Raw genomic sequence first — 18,456 nt, forward strand, 5'->3', positions numbered from 1 at the left:
CTTTTAGGGCCTTATATATTAGAAACCGCCAAAAAGTCACCCCATTTTAAAATCTTCACCCCTCAAAGTATTCAAAACAGCATTTAGAAAGTTTCTTAACCCTTTAAACGTTTCACAGGAATTAAAGCAACGTAGAGGTGAAATTTTCAAATTTCATTTTTTTTTTTGCAGAAATTCATTTTTATTCTATTTTTTTTGTAACACAGAAGTTTTTACCAGAGAAATGCAACTCAATATTTATTGCCCAGATTCTGCAGTTTTTAGAAATATCCCACATGTGGCCCTAGTGTGGTAATGGACTGAAGCACCGGCCTCAGAAGCAAAGGAGCACCCAGTGGATTTTGGGCCTCCTTTTTATTAGAAAATATTTTAGGCTCCATGTCAGGTTTCAAGGGCTCTTTCGGTGCCAAAACAGTGGAAATCCACCAAAAGTGACCCCATTTTGGAAACTACACCCCTTGAGGAAATTATCTAGGGGTATAGTGAGCATTTTGACCCCGCAGGTTTTTTGCAGAAATTATTGGAAGTAGGCCGTGAAAATAAAAATCGTCATTTTTTCAAAGATTATGTAGGTTTAGCTAATTTTTTCTAATTTCCACGAGGACTAAAGGAGAAAAAGCACCACAACATTTGTAAAGCAATTTCTCCCGAGTAAAACAATACCCCACATGTGGTTATAAACGGATGTTTGGACACACGGCGGAGCTTAGAAGGGAAAGAGCGCCATTTGGCTTTTGGAGCTCAAATTTAGCAGGAATGGTTTGTGGAGGCCATGTCGAATTTGCAAAGCCCCTGAGGTACCAAAACAGTGAAAACGCCAAAAAAGTGACTCCATTGAGAAAACTACACCCCTTGAGGAATCCATCTAGGGGTGTAGTGAGCATTTTGCCCCCACAGGTGTTTCATAGATTTTATTAGAATTGGGCAGTGAAAATAAAAAAAATCCTTTTTCTTCAATAAGACGTAGCTTTAGCTCCAAATTTTTAATTTTCTCAACAAATAAAGGAAAAAAAGAACCCCAACGCTTGTAAAGCAACTTCTCTGGAGTACGGCAATACCCCACACGTGGTCGTAAAATGCTGTTTGGGCACACGGCAGGGCTCAGAAGGGAAGGAGCGCCATTTGCTTTTGGTGTACAGATTTTGCTGCATTTGGTTTCTGGTCGCTATGTTGCATTTGCAAAGTCCATGTGGGACCAAAACAGTGGATCCCCCCCAGAAGTGACGCCATTTTGGAAACAACACCCTCAAGGTATTCACCTAGGGGTGTAGTGAGCATGTTAACCCCACAGGTGTTTTGCAGAAATTCGTGTGCACACGATGTGGGAGAATGAAAATGGGAATTTTTCCTTAGATACGCCAATATGTGGTGCCCGGCTTGTGCCACCATAACAAGACAGCTCTCAATTATTATGCGGTGTTTCCCTGTTTTAGAAACACCCTACATGTGGCCCTAATCTTTTGCCTGGACATTCGACAGGGCTCAGGAGTGAAAGAGTACCATGTAAAATTGAGGCCTAATTTGGCGACTTATAAAGTATTGGTTCACAATTGCAGAGGCTTTGATGTGAAATAATAAAAGAAACCCCTGAGAAGTGACCCCATTTTGGAAACTGCACCCCTCAAGGCATTTATTAAGAGGTGTAGTGAGCATTTTCACCCCACGTGTCTTTTCCATAAATGATTGCGCTGCGGAAGGTACAAATTAAATAGTTTCCCTAGATATGCTAATTCAGTGTCAAATGTCATGCCCAGCTTGTGCCACTTTTTTTTTTATATACACCGTTCACCGTACGTTATAAACTACATGTTACCTTTATTCTGTGGGTCAGTACGATTCCGGCGATACCAAATTTATAGAACTTTTTTATAACTTTTTGCACAATAAAATTACTTTTGGAAAGAGAATGTATTTTTTCTGTCGCCAAGTTGTGAGAGCCATAACTTTTACATTTTTTCGTCGATGGAGCTGTGTGAGGGCTTGTTTTTTTTGCGAGACGAGGTATAGATTTTATCGGTACCATTTTTGGATACATGCGACTTTTTGATCACTTTTTATTTCAATTTTTGGAAGACAGTGACCAAAAAAACAGTAATTATGGCAGTGTTTTTGAGTTGTTTTTTTACGGCGTTCACTGCGCTGGATAAATAACATAATATTTTTATAGTTCAGGTCGTTACGGTCGCTGCGATACCAAATATGTATGGCTTTATTATTTTTTTCAATAATAAATGACTTATAAGGGAAAAAGGGCGATTGTGTTTTGTGTTATTATTTGAAACTTTTATTGTATGTTTTCCAACTTTTATTTTTACTTTTTTTTACACTTTTTTTTACACTTTTCTTTAGTCCCACTAGGGGACTTGAATGTCCAACTATTTGTTTGATGTTCTAATACATTGCACTACCTATGTAGTGCAATGTATTGGAACTGTCAGTTGTTCACTGACAGCAAGCCGATTAGGCTCCGCCTCTGGGCGGGGCCTAATCAGCTTACGTAATGGCAGACAGGAGTCCATTGTTAGCGCTCCTGTTGCCATGGTAGCAGTCGCCAGCCTTGCCATCGCATGGCAAGGCTGCCGATTTTCTACAAACCTCTAGGATGCAGCGATCACAATGGATCGCTGCATCGAAGGGGTTAATGCCAGGAATCGGAGCTAGCTCCGGTTCCTGGCGATAGATCGGGGTGTCCGCTGTAACATACAGTGGACACCCACTGCTGATGACGCCGGCTCAGCTTCTGAGCCGGAAGCTGAGCCGGCGCCATCTTGCCGATGTTACCGGAAGCCTCCTGGGCCCCGCCGACGACGGGGCATAGGAGGATTCCGTTACAGGCTGATCGGGAGGTAAGCATTAGCCCTCCGATCGCCTTTGCAGCCACCGGCAACCCAGCGATCACGTTGCTGGGGTGCCGGTGGCTATAAACTCCTCACATGCTGCGATCTCTATTGAACGCAGCATGTGAGGGGTTAATCGGTCGGATCGGAGGCTAGCTCCGGTCCTGGCCGATACCTTAGGGTGCCAGCTGTAACATACAGCTGTCACCCGGTGGTGATGTCGCTGGCTCAGCTCCTGAGCCAGCTTCATCTCCATGACGTATATTTACGTGAAAAGGCGGTAAGCCACCGATTTTAATGACGTATATATACGTGATCCGGCGGGAAGGGGTTAAAGGATTATATGTTGCTGGGCTACCACTATCCCTCTGCTTGAACACCTAATAACAACTAAGAAATGAACAAACTAACTGGGCTCTAATGTATTGTTATTATCTATGTATTTATTATTATATTATTTGTAATATATAAATGATTATATCTGAATTGTAAATTACCGATTTTAAAACAGAATGCATTTTAGAATAAGAACATGACACTACCAAATCCTAATTTGTCCAGAAAATTCAAATCTAAATAGAGATCATTGATTTATTTTTTATGCGATTAAGCCATATTGTACCACATGTTGGGTTTCTTTTTAACCCCTTAACGCCCTCTGACGCAGTATTATGCCACGGGCGTTGGCCTGTTAATGCAAACAGCCTTACTATTATGGCATCACGTTAACAGGCTCCTGTGTTTACAGACACAGTTTTAGAGTAGTGATAGCTACTGTTCTGGACAGCAGACTATCACTGCTTAACGCTGAGGGACCCATCGCAGAGGTCCCTTAGCGGCGATCATCATGACAGGCAGCAGATAATGGCCACATGTGGGATTATCTCCGATAACACAAGCTGGTCACAACATATTGGGCACTGAAATGGCATAATTGTGAAAATTTTTAAATTATTCACTCTTTTATTTAAATTCCGGAAAACTCCTGTGGGGTCAAAATGATCACTACACCCCTAGATAAATGCCTTAAGGCAGTGATACCCAACCAGCGGGCCGCGGTATCTGGTGGCCGCAGGGAATTCAGAGCGAAAAACCACACCAAATTGTGGTGCAGTTTTTCGCCCGGAATGTCTGCTTCATAAAACTGCTGAGGATTCAGCTGGCCTGCTAGCTGGCCGGCCTCCCAGGATGACGTTTTATCCCAGGGAACTGCTGCAGCCTATGATTGGCTGCAGCGGCGTTCACATGAGATGTAACGTCATCCCAGGAGGCCGGCCCTCTGACGTCATCCAGGCTACAGCCTGTGACTGGCTGCAGCGGTCACATGGAATGAATCATCGGCCTGGAGGAATAAAACAGACTTCTGAGTAAGTATAAGATTTATTTTATTTTCTGATTTTCTTGCGGCAGAATCGCTGCGATTTTGTAGCAATAAACACAATAACTGCTATTTGTTGTGGGTTTTACCTCCCCGTTGAATTCAATGGGGAAAACACAATTGACATGCTGCGGAATAAAACTCTGCACCGCATGTCAATTTCTGTGCGTTTTTTTCGCTCACTATTTACGCAGCGTGTGGATGATATTTGTGGTATCTCATCCACTTTGCTGCTACTATATTATGCTGCGGATTTTCCACAGTATTTACGCAATGTGTGAACTGACCCTGATATCTGACCCCCCCGCCGGTCCGTGTAAAAAATGTCTTGCATGAAACTGGTCCTTTGTTAAAAAAATATTGGAGACCGCTGCCTTAAGGAATGGGATTCTTATTATCTTATTACCCCTTGAATAAATGAAAAATTTGGGGTTAAAGTAAAATTTTATTGGAAAAATTCTTGAAATACTGCGGGAGCATTACACAGGCCGAAGGTCATGACCAAATATTCGTAGTGTCCATCACGTGTGTTAAATGCAGTCTTTCACTCATCAGCCTGACGGATCCGGATTAGATTGTAAGCCCGCCGCAGGTCAAGCTTGGAAAAATTTTACTCCCCCCGTATACGATCAAAGAGTTCCGAAATCAACGGCAAAGGGTACCTGTTCTTCACCGTGATCTGGTTGAGACCTCGGTAGTCAATGGAGGGTCGAAGGAATCCATCCTTCTTTTTGACAAAGAAAAATCCGGCTCCGGCCGGGGATGAAGACTTCCGTATGAAGCCCCTCTCCAAGTTCTCCTTAATGTAGGCCGACATCGACTGGGTCTCTGGCAAGGAGAGAGGGTATACTCTACCGCGTGGAGGGGATGAATCAGGAAGCAAGTCGATAGGACAATCATATTCTCGATGTGATGGCAATGTCTCTGCCTCCTTTTGGTTGAAGACATCAGCGAACTGAGAGTAACAAGGAGGCAACACTGCCAATGACGGATGCGGAGAAGGCTGGGATGGATGGACATGCCCCAGTTGAGAAACTTGGGACCCCACTGCAGAACCTCTCCGGAGTTCCAATCCAGGAATGGGGCATGAAGACGGAGCCAAGGCAAACCCAGCAGCACGGGGTTGACGGCCCTGGACAGGACATACAGGGAGATGAGCTCAGAATGAAGAGCTTCCACTTGAAGTCTTAATGGCTTGGTCACAGACAATACTGGGTCAGGCAAAGGCAGTCCATCTACCGAGGCAACGATCAACGCTCTCTCCAGCAAAACAGTAGGCAATTGAAGAAGATCCACAAGGTCTTGGCAGATGAAATTGGCTGCGGAGCCAGAGTCCAGGTAGGCAGAGACTGGATGAGGTCTCTCGCCAGCGACGATGGTCACAGGAATAAACAGTTTGGAAGAGAGTTCTCTATTAAGTGCAGTAGCGCCCAGGGTTGTCTCTCCAACCAATCCCAGGTGTTGGGGTTTCTTAGGCCTCCAGGGACACAGACGCACGACATGGCCAGCGAGGCCGCAATACAGACAGAGTCCAGAGGTGTGCCTGCGCTGTGTCTCTTGAAGGGACAGTTTAAGCCGATCTACCTGCATCAGAACCTCGGGCGCAGCAGAAGAACAAGGCAAGAGGGGTTGCTGGAAGTTGGGTTCCTGTAGAATCTCTTGAGATCTTTCTCTGAGCCTTATGTCCACACGGGTAGCCAGTAGAATTAGGTTATCCAGGGCAGCTGGGAGATCTCGAGCAGCCAGTTCGTCCTTGATCTCAGGCGATAGGCCATGTCAAAAGGATGCTACCAAGGCCTCATTGTTCCAGGGCAATTCTCCTGCCAGAGTCCGGAACTGGATTGTGTATTCGCGCATGGATTCGTCCTCCTGACGCAAGTTAAAGATAGCAGTGGCTGCCGATGAGACTCGTCCAGGCTCCTCAAATATGGAACAGAACAACCGCACAAACCCTTGGTATTCGCCCATGCCAGGGCCTTGCTGGCGAGTAGAGATATAATGAAGTCGATCCTGGCTCTGTCCGAAGGAAATGCTTGGGCGTGCAGAGTGAAGTGGATTTGGCATTTATTCAGAAACCCCCTTCACGAACTTGCGTCTCCATGGAACCAAGGTGGCAATGGCAGCGAGAACAGAGGGTCCGAACTGGGACTGCCAGTAGGTGTAGCAGGAGGGTCGATCGGAGGAGCTTGAATAGGAGTGGTGACAGTAGTAACTAGCGCACCTAGCTGCTGTGCCATGGAGTCTACTGCCACCAAGAGTTGATCCTGTCGTGCTTGCAGATCCTGCAGGTTCGACTGCATGGCTTGGGAGGATGACAGGCTCTTGACTTGGCCAGCGGGGTCCATGGCCTGATCGTACTGTCACGACGCGGGGTGTGGACCCACTGGGCCGTACCGCGTAGTGGGGTAGCAGCTGGCCAACAAGGTACAAAACAATGTCTATAGTTTAGAACGGGTACCTGAGGCAATGTAGACAGTAGCGGAAGCACGACTTAACTTTCACAACAGGTGGCACCGTGGGTGCAGCGGAAGAAACGACTTGACTCTCTCAGCAGGTAGCACCGAAGACTCGACTTGACTTTCACTGTAGATACGATAGCACGGGATACAGGGTACAGGCGGCAGGAACGGGTAACACTGGGAACTGGAAAACACTGGGAGACCATTTGCAAGACAAACTTAGTTATACAAAAACACTCAGGCAAGGAACCAGTGGGCAGAGCCCCTTTTTATAGTCCAGCAGCCATTTGGGCTAATAATTGATGGGTGACAGCTAGACGCGTACTGGCGCGCCCTGCGGGAATCAGTCCGAGGACCCGGAAGTGAGTGCCGGCGTCTCCCTGGAGGGAGCTGACACCGTGAAGAGAGATGTCCATGGCCGGGGCCGTCAAGGGGTAAGTCTGAACGACGAGCCCCGGCCATAGACGTTACATTCCACAGAACCATCGGATGAGACTTAAAGGGAATGTGTCGCTAGAAATTATTATTATTTTTTTAGTTTAACAGTTAGTATATACATGATTAGACATTGTCTTATTTTTTTTAATTTTTTCACAACTCAGGAAATATTATAAATTAGATTCTAATTTATAACATTTCCAGGTGTTGGTCACTAGAGGGAGCAATTCCCAAAATTGCAGCATTGCAATGTGGTAAAGCAACCTCATTGCTTTATGCTGCAAATATGGTATAGACACACATGCTCTAGTGAGCTCACAGAATCCCCCCTCCCTTATCCTGGCTAGTGCCAGGAGAAAGGAGGGGGTTGAATGTTCAAACCTCCTACACTGTGTGCCGCCATTTTTTGAGCGAATGCACAGTGTAGTAGGCTTACATACAGTGGTAATCACACAGTAAAAACACAAACATACACAAACATAACTTACCTGCTCCTGCCGCCGCCGCTCCCTTCGCTCCGTCCGCTCGCTCCGCTCCTAGTACTTGCTTCTAATCACCGGAAGTAGTCGCGACCGGAAGTAGTCATCTTACTGTCCGGCCGCGGCTTTCGTTCCACATGAAAATGGTGCCGGATGTCGCTCGGCCGAAGACCTTCCTTTTGGACTGTGTGGGAGCGGCGCATGCGCTGTTCCCACACAGACGGCGTACACCATAGTGAATGGAACGGCTCCCGTTCACATTGTCTATGGGGATGTATGTGCCGTATTCCATCTCTGTATGTGTCGTTAATCCACACATACAGAGATGAAAAAAAAAATGGCAGTAAAGTTAGTGAAGTAAAAGTTAGAAAAATAAAAAAGTAAAACACAAACACACAAATAAATAAAATTTATTTTAATAACACACTAAAATCAAATTTATATAAAAAAAGACGAAGACCTCAGCACGAGGTTGAAACGTGTTTCAGCAGCAATTTTTATTGTTTTTTAGCATGTTTATAAATAAATTGTTTTAAATCCGATGGTTCTGTGGAATCACTGAACCACACACACAAGAGCGCCCGACACAAGGAGTATTTTTCCTAGGTTCTTCATTTAAAGTGACCACGGTAAAGAAACTCCAGCATTGGAGCTATCAACCGTGGGTCTGCTCCAGAGGATAGCACAGTGTGTCCGAGACCAAGGTGAATACACCTGACGAGCAGTAAAGTTAAGTTGTACTGATGATCATGCACAACCAGATCAGGTGAGTCTATCCAAACTCACTTTGACAAAAATACCATTTGCCTATACGGTATCACCTTAGAGGAGTGCCGTTTCTCTGTTTTGTTTTTTTCCTTATATCAAGCATAAAGTATAATGTGTCCCGAAAAAACAATCTCAGAGTCACTTGGATATGTTAGAGCATTCCAAAGTTTTTACCACATAAACTGACATGTCAGATTTGAAAAATGGGGCTGCGTTCTGAACATGCCAAAAAAATTTTTATTGGAAATTGAGTGGAGAATGATGGGGAAAAACTCAAATTTTTTTTTACATTTTAGCACATGGCCTCAACATAACAAAATATGGAGAAAGTGAAAGGGTCCGACGACTTTCCGAATGCTCTGTATTATTTTTTGGCCACACAAGTTTTTACTCAACTCCTCATCTAATATGTAATTGTCAATATTTTTGATAATGTCGCTATTATTTGGGAAGAATATGCTATCAGAAGCTGAGTGCAGGAATGAATTTCCCATCTCACTGGACCCTCTAACTAAAACATTATATAGCTAAGTTATTGGTAAACTATGAAAGAAATTCAAACAGCTTAAAGGGGTTGTCCATTTAGGACAATCCTTTCTTGGAAGAAGGGTCCCTTGACATTAAGCTGATCACAAAGGGTTTCTATGCTAGGCCCCCTGCAATCATCTGTTATCGGTGGAGAAAGCTGGCAGTAAGTGTTCAAATTCCCTGCAGTGCCACCACAGGGGAAATTAGGCATTACAAAGGTCTTATTAAAAAATTGGTTGTCGCTGGGGGGACGATATTTTGGGACAGACTGGATGTTGCATGCACATGGGAGCGGAGTCTGGCTAAGAAGGCATCATGGTGAAAACTCGGAGTAACCTATGGTCTAGGAAAGAAGAAGCAAATGAAGATGTGTACGATGAATCACTGTCCAAAGCAGATGTCCCTTTATCCAAAGAGATATCCTCAGATTACTATAATGATGAAATTGATCAATACCATGAAAAGGAGTTGATGACGGTGATAGAAAAAGGAGTGACATTTGGCAGCGATGAAGAACAGATTGACAGTGAGGATGAGGTTATGCCTCTTCATATTGAGGAAGATGATGAAGACGACGAGGAGGAGGAGGAAGGAGGCGATGATGATGATGATGAGAAGGAGGATGATCGTATCTCCTTGGGCAGTGATCTAGAAGATCGTGACAAAGATGGTCTTCCAGATGAATTGGCGTGGGGACAGAGGAAAAAGCTGTATTATGACACAGACTACAAAGAGCTCAAGAAAAAAGTGAAGAAAAGCAAAGAAGAGCTGGAAGCCGAGGTTGCAGAGGAAGAGGAGGAAGCGCAAAATGTTCAGCTGCGTCTAGCAAAGGCCCTCAATGAGGAAGATTATGGGTTGGATTTCATCCAGGCATTTGCAGAAAAAAGTGAAGAAAAACCAGCTTAGCAGAAGATTGTGAAGGATTTGGAGAAGATGTCTGACAAGGAGAAGAGGAAATTGTTGAAGAAGGAATCACCAGAGCTAATGGAGCTGATACAAGATCTTAAGCTGAAGTTGGTTACCAGACATGACTAAGGACGCAGATAGCGTCAGAAACGCGTAGGCTTTTTCTACACTGGATATTTTCCTCACACTCCAGGATCTTACACTTTCAACCAAGTCCTATTCTTTTTTAGAATTATTTGATTAATTAAACTTGGAACTCGTTCCATTTTAAATGCATCCACGCTGGATCCATCTTTCCCCTTTTTTCTGCTATACACCATCGTGAACCGACACGAGGATCCGTGCGGGGTTATTCTAATGAACTAGCAATACAAGGTGAGCTGGAGGCTTTCTTCATTTCTTTGTTGCACACACATTAGTTACTACCTGCAACTGAAGGCAAAAAGAATACCAGTCACCGGCCACCCTGTGATAGAAAGATTGGTCACATACAGAAATCTGATAAATGACTTGGTGGTTGTGGATCAGAGGTTATCTCCACAAATTCGTCTGCTATTATCAGAGGCTTTTCAGAAAAAACTTTCTGAAAGAAAACTTCCCACCAGTCAGCCGCCTAAAAAAGCTGCTGTCAAGCGCCCTGTGGAGCCCGATGACAGCGATATGGATGAAGAGGATGCTCTCAATTACTACAGAATGAAGGAAAATAAATTGTTAGAAAAAAGGAAACCTGGGGAGGCGCAGACTATTGAGGAGACTCTACATGAAGAAACGGATCCCAATGCCAAGAGAGCCATCACTTACCAGATTGCCAAGAATAAAGGGCTTACACCAAAAAGAAGAAAGATTGTTCGTAACCCAAGAGTTAAGCACAGAGAAAAGTTCAGACGTGCTAAAATCCGCACAAAGGGCCAGGTACGTGAGGTGCGTAAGGAAGAAGTCCGATATTCCGGGGAGATCTCTGGTATCCGCGCTGGAGTTAAGAAGAGCATCAAGCTTAAGTTTTAACATTTATGAGTTAAAAATTTGTACAGTTAACAATTGTAATTGTGTAACTTTCTTTTATTTCCAAAGACAATTCTTATTATTATTGTGATCCTATCGCACGCACATTTAATAAGTAACACTCACATTAAACAGTCTCAATTTTCATGAATGGAAAAAAATAAAAATAAATTGGTTGTCTGTGTAATGAAGGACAGGACAAGGCCTCCAAAGTGATAGATACTCTTTGTAACCACTCCCCACTCTGGGCAAGAGATAAGTAATCCCCTCAGAATTTCCTAATAGGCTATATGAAAATAATTTTTATAACCTGGACAACCCCTTTACGGCCTCAAGGCGCCTGTACGACAGCGCACAGAGTCCCTATGGCTCTGTAATTTGGACCAATAGGCACTTCATGTGCTGCCATATGGTGCCTATGGAGGGCACCATATTGATTAAATATTGCCCGCTAGAGGCAATGCTTTTATGGAAGCATTTCAACATAATATGGCGCGTCATGATTTTTTTTGTTGGATCATACAGATGCCAACTGAAACAAACCTGTACAGGGGCAGATTATAACGAGGGCAAAATGGGCAAGTGCCCGGGGCCCAAGGCAACAAGGGTGTCCAATGGAAAAAAATTTACATCAAAATTATTTCCATTTAAAAAGCTCAGTGCTGTGCATTGTCTACTTAACTTTATTTCTCATCCAGCGTCCAGCATCTAAATTTAACCCCCGGTTCAGGCAGGGTTTGAGTAAAACGTCGTATTTGCGATTTTACTCTCTGATGATAGGCTGTCCACTTCCCCCGGTCTCCGCCTCCAGCAGCAAGATTCTCCTCCTATCACTACCTTCAGCTCATTCCCGGGCAGAACACAGCAATGACCATTGGTGGGTAAGTGATGGAAACTAAGGCTGGCCAATAGGATGGCTTAATGAAGCATCTCCTGATTCTAACTCCACCCCTATCTCTGCTGTATCCAATGTGAAGTTAAAGGAACAGTGTCATCACAAAAAAAAATTTCATATGTTAAAGATGTTAGTGCTTTATTAAAAACGTTTATATTTATTTGTGTGTTTGTGTTTTACTTTTTCTTATTTTTACACTTTTTCTTCCCTATGGGGGCTGCCATTTTTTGTTCCATTTCTGTATGTGTCGATTAACGACACATACAGACATGGAATACGGCAGCCACAGTCCCATAGGGACTGCGAACGGCTCCCGTCCCATCCACTTCTGTGTACGCCGTCTGTGTGGGAACTGCGCATGCGCCGCTCCCACACAGTCCAATTTGAAATTGGCGCCGTCCGGCGCCATTTTCCTGTGGACCGGAAGTCGCGGCCGGACAGTAAGATTACTACTTCCGGTCGCGGCTTCCGGACTTGTGCACTTGGACCAGCGGCAGCAGACGGAGCGGACGGGCCGGAGGGAGCCGCGGCGGCAGGAGCAGGTAAGAGATTTCAATGTATGTTCGTGTTTGTGTACGTTTACTACTGTATGTAAACCTACTACACTGTGTGTTAGCTCAAAAAATGGCGACACACAGTGTAGGAGGATAGACCGTTCAAACCCCTCGTTTATCCCGGCACTAGCCAGGATAAAGGAGGGGGGGATGCTGAGAGCTCACTAGAGCGAGGGCTTTTTACCCAATTTTGCAATGCTGCAATTTTGGGAATAGCTCCATCTAGTGACCAGCAATGGGAAATATTATAAATTAGAATCTAATTTATAATATTTCCTGACTCGTGAAAAAAAAATAAAAAATTTGAACAATGTTTAATCACCTACACACTAAATGTTTAATTAAAAAAAACAAAACATGTTTTTCTGGCAACACATTCCCTTTAAGAGGAGATCAAATCTCGCCCACCCTTCTTTCCCGCTCTGAGTCACTCACCACTCCAGCAGTAAGCGAGTGATGACGCTGAAGCCTGAAGCGATGTGTGTTCCATCCTGATTCCTGCCTCTCAATGCCTTGCCGTTTCCTTCACTGAGCCAAGCCTCAGCGGTGCCCCTGCCCTGCAGACAGTACAGCTCAGCAGCACACCAGACAAAGCAGACCACGGTGTTTGGACCCCAGTCTCTGCACAGTAGTGACCAGTGACCAGCCTGAGCCTCAAAGGAACATTTAATCGAATCCAGCAGCACACTGCAGCAGGTATGTAAAATAATCTGCATGGGTTGTGGGGGGAAATAGCAGCAGCACACAAAATAGTCTGTATGGGGGATGGGAAATAGGAGCAACAGCCCGCAAAATAATCTGTATGGGGCGAATAAATAGAAGCAGCACACAAGATAATATGTAAGTGGGGATGGGAAATAGCACATTTGTAGTTAAGTGCATTTAAAACTGCATGCAGTTTTGATTTGGTTTTTGGTGCAGTTTTTGTAACATGTTTCACCTGTAAATTCCATAAAAGGCAGTGAAAACCACATCAAAACTGCGTGCGACACGGTTCTGATGCAGTTTTAACTGCACCTTGTAAATGCACCCTTAGCCCTTATTCAAATGTCCCCGTTTTCCATCAGTGATTGTGAGCCAAAACCAGGAGTGGTTGAAAACACACAAGGCCCTGTTCACACTGAGTTTTTTGCAGGCAGAAAATTGTGCCTGGAAAAATCAGCTCTGGTTTTTTTGAAGTGGTTTTGCACCACACACGTTTTTTGAGGCGTTTTTTCCCGCGTTTTGTTGACGCGTTCTTTTTAGCTATCTCTTCAACAGAAAGATGAAATAACCGTTTTTTGCAGGGAAAATGCGTCAAAAATCGCGGCAAAAATGCGTCTCCCATTGATTTCAATGGGGTTTTGAGGCGGAAAATGCCTCAAGATAGGGCATGTAGTTTCTTTTTCCTGAAAGCGTTTTTTTTTGTTCGCGGTAAAAAAAACGCCTCCACCTCCCATTGAAATCAATGGGAGTAAATTTCGTCCGGTTTTGCCGCAGTTTCCGCTTCAAAAACCGCCGCAAAAAACAGTGTGAACAGGGCCTAACAGATGCAAATCTTTCCATTGTACTTTATCTGTGTGTAGTCTCCTCGTGGTTTGGGCTTATAATCACTGATGTGTAAATAAGGCCTAAGGGTACAGCCGCTTGTGGTGGTAATCCTTAATTTTTTTTTTCAGGGATAAACAAGATTTCTGTTCCATTTCTTGTAGGTGTGAAAAAGACAAGCACATACATTTATCTATGATCTGATCCTCATCTTTCAGTTGGCAGCACTGGAGTTAGTCACTCTATGTACCACCAAAACAGTAAGTGGCATTTTGGTACTAAATACACATCCTAAGTCTGAAACAAATATATCGCATGTAATCCTAGCCTAATATTCATTGTCCTTTTTTATGATTTATAACCTTTAGATCAGGCATAGAATATTTACTATTTCTGTTCCATTTCTTGTAGGCGTGGTGTAGAAAAGAAAAGCGCTGACAGTGTTATCTATGTGATCATCAAATAAATAACTTGGGACCAGCAAAACCATAAATCAACACGCACACACGCGCACCCTTAGTTTCCTTTAACCCCTTCCCGACATTTGCCGTATGGGTACGCCATGGAAAGCTATGACTTCGCGCAAATTTCCGTATCCATACGCCAAATGAAGAAGGGGTTACAGTGTAAAAAATAAAAGTTACAAAGTAAAGATGGCTGCTGTTCATTACAGCAGGCTATCTTTACACGAGGGCTAGGGGGGTGGCTCACCCGCCCCGCATCGGCAATCGCTGCAATTGGCCAGTCAATTCATACTGGCCAATTGCGGCCATTTGCGGCTTTCGCCAATCACTGTGCCAAAGGGCAAAGTGATATGGTGGTGATTTGTGCTGCTTAGGACAGCACCAATCCCTGCCATGTAGCGATGATGAGTTGGCAGTGATGCCACCCTCCCGATTGATACGATTGGTTGGTCTGCACCGACCGACCAATCGCAGCCATGGCGGGTGTTTGAAACACAGGCTCTGCCCACCTCATTCCGGTTAGGAACGGTGAGCAGAGCTTGTGTGACCGTCTGTGAAGCCATACTTAACGATTCTGAGGCCTTCTGTGCTGCGATCCTGCTGTGACGTCTTCATCTGACTGCTTCCTGCTGAAGAGTGAACCGTCATCATTATCATCTGTGCTGCTGCTGATTTTTTTTTTTTTTAGCAGCAGCACTTCTTTTTTTCCTAAACTTCTTATCCCTGTACCCTTCCCCCCATCCCCCCTCCCCCTGTTTCCCTTTTTATGTCCTGCGGCCGCTGAGTGCGGATCAGTGACCGCCATCACTGACCGCCAATTTTTGGCACAGGACTTTTTTTTTTTTATTCTTGCACCTCCCTGTGTTCGCCCTGCGGCCACTGAGTGCTGATCCGGTACCGCCATCACTGATCAGCATCCGTGGTAATTTTTTTTGCCGCAAGTTTTTTTAAAAATATTTTTCTACCCGCCCCAATTCACTGTGTGCTTCCTGTGGCCGCTGAGCGCTGATCAGTGACCGTCTTCACTGATCGGCATCTGTGCTCAATTATTGGTGCAGGTTTTTTATTTTTTGGCCTTTTTTATTACTGCACATTTTTTTCACGTGCGTCCTGCGGCCACTGAGTGCTGAGTCTAGTAATCAGCCTCAGTGGTAATTTGTTTACGCAGGTTTTTTTTTTGGCTACAGTTAGTATAAATTTATAGGGTTATAGTCAGCGTCCGTTTAGTGACGGACATTTAGTTTTTTTTAACTGAAGTTCGGTCACTAAATTTTTGATAGCGTAGCGACACAGTTGTAGCTCAATTTTTTTACAGTTCTATATTGAACGTTCAATAAATTTCTTTCTCCTAAATTTTTCTTTTTTTTTAATTATAAATGTTATATTATACGTGTAAAAGCACAACATACACAACCACCTCTATAAAAATAAATTGAGTATTACACGTGTTGAAGCACTCCATGCCCCTCTAATAAAAATGTCCCAATCATCTCAAAGGGTCTACTCAGCTGAGGAGGCATACGCCATCCTGGCCTCTGACACTGAATCGGCCAGCGAGGGAGAAGGGGAAATTGCCCCATTCCTCTTGAGCTCATCCTCATCCAGTGATGAGGAACCCCCGAAAAGACGCCCCAGGACATCAGCTGAGGCAACCCCCCAAATGAGTGATACCTTGTGGAACCCACCCCCTGATAATTATGAGCCTCACATTCCAGATTTCACAGGGAGCTCAGGAATTCGGTTTGAGACTGTAGGCCTCGCAGAAATTTCAAGCTCTTTTTCTCTGAGGATTTTGTTAATTTAATGGCGGCCCAGACAAATTTATACGCCCAACAATTTTTAGCCCAAATCCCCACGTCCTCATTTGCTAGGTGGACCACCATAGAGGCAGCGGAGATGATGAACTTTTGGGGCCTTGTCCTACATATGGGCCTAGTAAAAAAGCCAGAGATTAGGCAATACTGGAGTGCAGACATTTTATACAGCACCCCATTTTACCGCATGGCAATGACCCGGACACGTTTTGAAATTATTCTGAAATGTTTGCGTTATAATGATAATGAACAGTGCCCCCCCCCCTGTGATGACCCCTACATACGACCGCCTATTCAAAATCAGGCCAGTCATTGATCATTTCTGCACCAAATTTCAGGAAGTGTACACCCCCGAAAAGAACATAGCAATAGACGAGTCCCTTGTACATTTTAACGGGAGACTAAAATTCTGCCAATATCTGCCGAGGAAAAGGGCGAGGTATGGAATTATAATGTACAAGCTGTGCGAGAACAGCTCAGGGTACACCTACAGGTTTCGGGTTTATGAAGGGAAGGACATCAGGATAGAACCTCCAGAATGCCCCCCTGTCCTGGGAGTTAGTGGAAAAATAGTGTGGGATTTGGTGCACCCACTGCTGGACCAGGGTTATCACCTTTACGTGGATAACTTCTATACCAGCATCCCACTATTTAAATGCCTCTCCACCAGAAGTACTGTAGAATGTGGCACCGTGTGCAAAAATCAGAGAGGCCTCTCTAAAAATCTGATTGGGCAACCACTAAGAAAGGGAGAATGCAGGGCACTACACAGCGATAACATGTTGCTGGTCAAGTATAAGGACAAGAGGGACGTCCTTATGTTGACCACAATACACGGTAGCGGCAGCACCCCTGTCCCTCTCCAAGGTAGCACTGCAATGACCCCCAAGCCATATTGCATCCTTGGCTACAATAAGTACAAGCTGTACAGTGCCATGTGTAAAACAAAGGTGTGGAACAAAAAGCTGGCCGTGCACATGGTACAGATGGCATTGTATAACGCTTACATGCTATACAAATGTGCAGGCCGGACAGGGACATTCCTTCAGTTTCAAGAAGCGGTTATCAAGGCCCTTGTATTTGGGAACCAGGAAGGGCCGGGCCCCAGTACTTCTAGATGCGATGGTCCACGTATTGTACCAGGGCAACACTTTCCTGGCGAAATTCCCTCCACTGGTAAAAAGAGAAGGACCCAAAAAAGGTGTAAAGTGTGTTACAAAAGGGAGAGAAGACGAGACACAACTTATCATTGTGAAACCTGCCCCGACAAACCTGGCCTGTGCATAAAGGAGTGCTTCAAAGTTTATCACACATCCATGGATTTTTAATTGAAACATTTTTTTAAATGCTCACTATACCCCTAGATAAATTCCTTGAGTGGTGTAGTTTCCCACATTGAGTCACTCTTGGGGGGGTTTCCACTGTTTTGGCCACTCTGGGGCTTTGCAAATGTTACATGGCCTCCGCAAACCATTCCAGTTAAATTTGAACTCCAAATGGCGCTCTTTCCATTCTGAGCCCTGCTGTGTGTCCAAACAGCCATTTATGACCACATGTGGGGTACTGTTTTACTCAAGAGAAACTGCTCTACAAATGTTGTGGTGCTTTTTCTTCTTTAGTCCTTGTGGGAATGAAAAAAAGCTAGCTAAACCTAAGTTTTATCGGTTAAAATTTAGATTTTCATTTTCACGGCCTACTTCCAATAAATTCTGCAAAAAATCTGTGGGGTCAAAATGCTCACTATACCCCTAGATAATTTCATCAAGGGGTGTAGTTTCCAAAATGGGGTCACTTGTGGGGGTGTTTCCACTGTTTTGTCCCCTCAGGGGCTTTGCAAATGCGACATGGCCTCCGCAAACCATTCCTGCTAAATTTGAGCTCCAAAAGCCAAATGGCGCTCCTTCCCTTCTAAGCCCTGCCGTGTGTCCAAACAGCAGTCTATGACCAAATGTGGGGTACTGTTTTACTCGGGACAAACATGCTCTACAAATTTTGTGGTGCTTTTTCTCCTTTAGTCCTTGTGGGAATGAAAAAAAAATTTGCTAAACCTACATTTTATTGGGTAAAATGTAGATTTTCATTTCCACGTCCTACTTCCAATAATATCTGCAAAAAACCTGTGGGATCAAAATGCTCACTATACCCCTAGATAATTTCCTCAAGGGGTGTAGTTTCCAAAATGGGGTCACTTGTGGGGTGTTTCTACTGTTTTGGCACCGCAAGAGTCCTTCAAACCTGACATGGTGCCTAAAATATATTTTAATAAAAACAAGGCCCCAAAATCCTGTAGGTGCTCTTTTGCTTCTGAGGCCGGTGCTTCAGTCCATAAGCGTGCTAGGGTCACATGTGGGATATTTCTAAAAACTGCAGAATCTGGGAAATAAATATTGAGTTGCATTTTTCTGGT

General features: G+C 44.3%; 1 pseudogene; it reads left to right on the forward strand.

Annotated features, from left to right (window-relative positions):
* The first annotated feature begins 9,181 nt into the window (after window positions 1-9,181).
* LOC142742020 (something about silencing protein 10-like) lies at window positions 9,182-10,857 on the forward strand (annotated as a pseudogene).
* The last annotated feature ends 7,599 nt before the right edge of the window (window positions 10,858-18,456 follow it).

Source organism: Rhinoderma darwinii, chromosome 1 (assembly GCF_050947455.1).
Source record: "Rhinoderma darwinii isolate aRhiDar2 chromosome 1, aRhiDar2.hap1, whole genome shotgun sequence".
NCBI classification, from domain to species: Eukaryota; Metazoa; Chordata; class Amphibia; order Anura; family Rhinodermatidae; genus Rhinoderma; species Rhinoderma darwinii.